Source organism: Penaeus chinensis, chromosome 5, assembly GCF_019202785.1.
Source record: "Penaeus chinensis breed Huanghai No. 1 chromosome 5, ASM1920278v2, whole genome shotgun sequence".
Lineage (NCBI taxonomy): Eukaryota > Metazoa > Arthropoda > Malacostraca > Decapoda > Penaeidae > Penaeus > Penaeus chinensis.
In genome coordinates this window covers 39,523,325-39,525,824 of record NC_061823.1, presented here as the reverse complement: position 1 = coordinate 39,525,824, position 2,500 = coordinate 39,523,325, and the positions used below count along the sequence as shown (strand labels likewise).

At 63.6% G+C, this 2,500-nt stretch overlaps 1 protein-coding gene across 1 annotated transcript in view; it reads right to left on the bottom strand.

Annotated features, from left to right (window-relative positions):
• Window positions 1-1,382, bottom strand: part of LOC125025739 — a 14,881-nt gene extending 13,499 nt beyond the window's left edge. Inside the window, exon 1 of the mRNA XM_047613924.1 lies at window positions 1,362-1,382. The gene's annotated coding sequence lies outside the window, so the exon portion shown is untranslated. The remainder of the gene's footprint in view (window positions 1-1,361) is intronic.
• Window positions 1,383-2,500: the final 1,118 nt, after the last annotated feature.

The window sequence follows — 2,500 nt, the reverse complement described above, 5'->3', positions numbered from 1 at the left end:
GCGGCCACAACAACCACAACAAAAACAAGCGGTTCTATCAACCACAACACAACTCGCACCAACTAAGCAGCCGGACTCACAGCAGCCACACAACTAACAACTACAACAACCGCACAACCACAACCCATCAACGGAACTATTCACAAAACTCACCAGCAACATGCAATCACAACACCGAAGACTCACACAGCCGCAGTCCACACAACCAACTCACAACCTACAACCCATCGACTCGAAACACAAACAACCGTCTCACAGCCAACAACCTAGCAGCTCACAACTCTCTCGCAATCACAACCAACTCACAACCATAATCAACAATTCACAACCTACAACCAATCGAAGATTTCACAGACTACAAACAACCCACAACCACAAAGCGACAAGATAACAGCACAACCAAACCACGCAGCGGACCGGAACTACAACCACAACACCCAAGTCAGCTCCCACAACCGAAATTGCCCCACAACTCACTCAACAACCCAGACAGCCGCCCACAACAACCACAAACAACCTAAACATCCAGTCCACACAACCTCATTGCAACCAACTCTAAAATCAAGCAAACACAACCCGGCAACCAAGCTACGTCACAACCACAGCATTTGCAACTCATAACCGCATAATCGCGTCTCACAACCTGAATATCACAACTCGCAGCCTAACAACGCACAACTAAAAACTCCAAAACAATTCACAACTCTCGACTCCACATAACTTACAGATCCACACAATGCACGACTCACAACTTGCAACTAACAACTCACAACCTCACACAACAATCAAGTAATTCCCACAACTCACAACTCCAAGCAACTTACACAACCTCACACATCCTCACAACCTCCCCCTCTCACAACTCCCCCTCTCTCCCTCACAACTCACAACTCAGCATTTCCTTTAACACAGAGAACTTTTCCCCTCTCCTCCCTCACAACTCACAACCAAACCATTTGCACAACCCCCTCCTCCTCCCTCACACCCCCGTCCCCTAACAGCTCAACCTCCCCCCCTCCCCCCATCCCCACTCACGCTGGAAGGACGACTGCGCCTCCCCCCTCCCCCCCCCCCTCCCCCCTCTCCCTCACACCCCTCCCCCTCCCCCCTCCCCCCTCCCCACTCACGCTGGAAGGACGACTGCGCCTCCCCCCTCCCCCTCTCCCTCACAACCCCTCCCCCTCGACAACCGCCCCCCTCCCCCCTCCCCCTCCCCACTCACTCACGCTGGAAGACGACTGTGCCTCCCCCCTCCCCCCTCCCCCTCTCCCTCAACCATCCCTCCCCCCTCACAACCCCTCCCCCTCCCCCATCACAACCCCTCCCACCCTCCCCCCACCCCCTCCCCCCATCCCACTCACGCTGGAAGGACGACTGCGCCTCCTCCCTCCCCCTCCCCCTCCCCACTCACGCTGGAAGGACGACTGCGCCTCCCCCCTCCCCCTCCCCCTCCCCACTTACCTGGAAGACGACTGCCTCACCCCCCCCCCTCCCCCCCCCCCACTCACGCTGGAAAAGGACACTTTTCGCCTTCCCCCCCCCCAACCCCCCCTCCCCCCCCCCCCCTCCTCACAACCCCCCCCTCCCCACCACCTGGAAGACGACGCGCCTCCCCCCCTCCCCCCCTCCCCCCCCATCACCCCCTCCCCCTCCCCCTCACAACCCCTCCCCCTCACATCAACCCCCCCCTCCCCCCCCCCCCTCCCCCATCACGCTGGAAGGACGACTGCGCCCCACCCCTCCCCCCTCACCCCTCGGGCCCCACAACCCCCCCCCCTCCCCATCACGCTGGAAGACGACGCGCCTCCCCCCTCCCCCTCCCTCACAAACCCATCCCCCTCCCCCCCTCCCCTCACAACCCCTCCCCCCTCCCCACTCACACGCTGGAAGGACGACTGGGCCTCCCCCCTCCCCCCCCCCTCCCCACTCACCTGGAAGGACGATGCGCCTCCCCCCTCCCCCCTCTCCCTCACAACCCCCCCCCTCACAACCCCCCCCCCTCACAACCCCTCCCCCTCCCCCCCTCCCGCCCCCACTCACCTGGAGGACACGGCCCTCCCCCCCCCCCCCCCTCCCCACTCACGCTGGAAGGGCGCTGCGCCTCCCCCTTTCCCCCCCCCCCCCCCCCCCTCCCCACTCACGGCGGAAGACGACTGGTCCTCCCCCCTCCCCCCTCCCCCTCCCCACTCACGCTGGAAGGACGACCTGCGCCTCCCCCCCCCCTCCCCCTCCCCACACACGGAAGGACCGACTGCGCCTCCCCCCTCCCCCTCCCCCTCCCCCTCCCCACCACCCCGGAAGGACGAAAGGGCCCCCCCCTCCCCCTCCCCCTCCAAATCACGCTGGAAGGAAAGACTGCGCCTCCCCCCTCCCCTCCCACCCCCCCTCACACGCTGGAAGGACGACTGCGCCCCCCATCCCCCCTCCCCGTCCCCCACTCACGCTGGGAAGGGCGACTGCGCCTTTCCCCCCCCACAACCCCCCCCCACCCCCTCCCCCT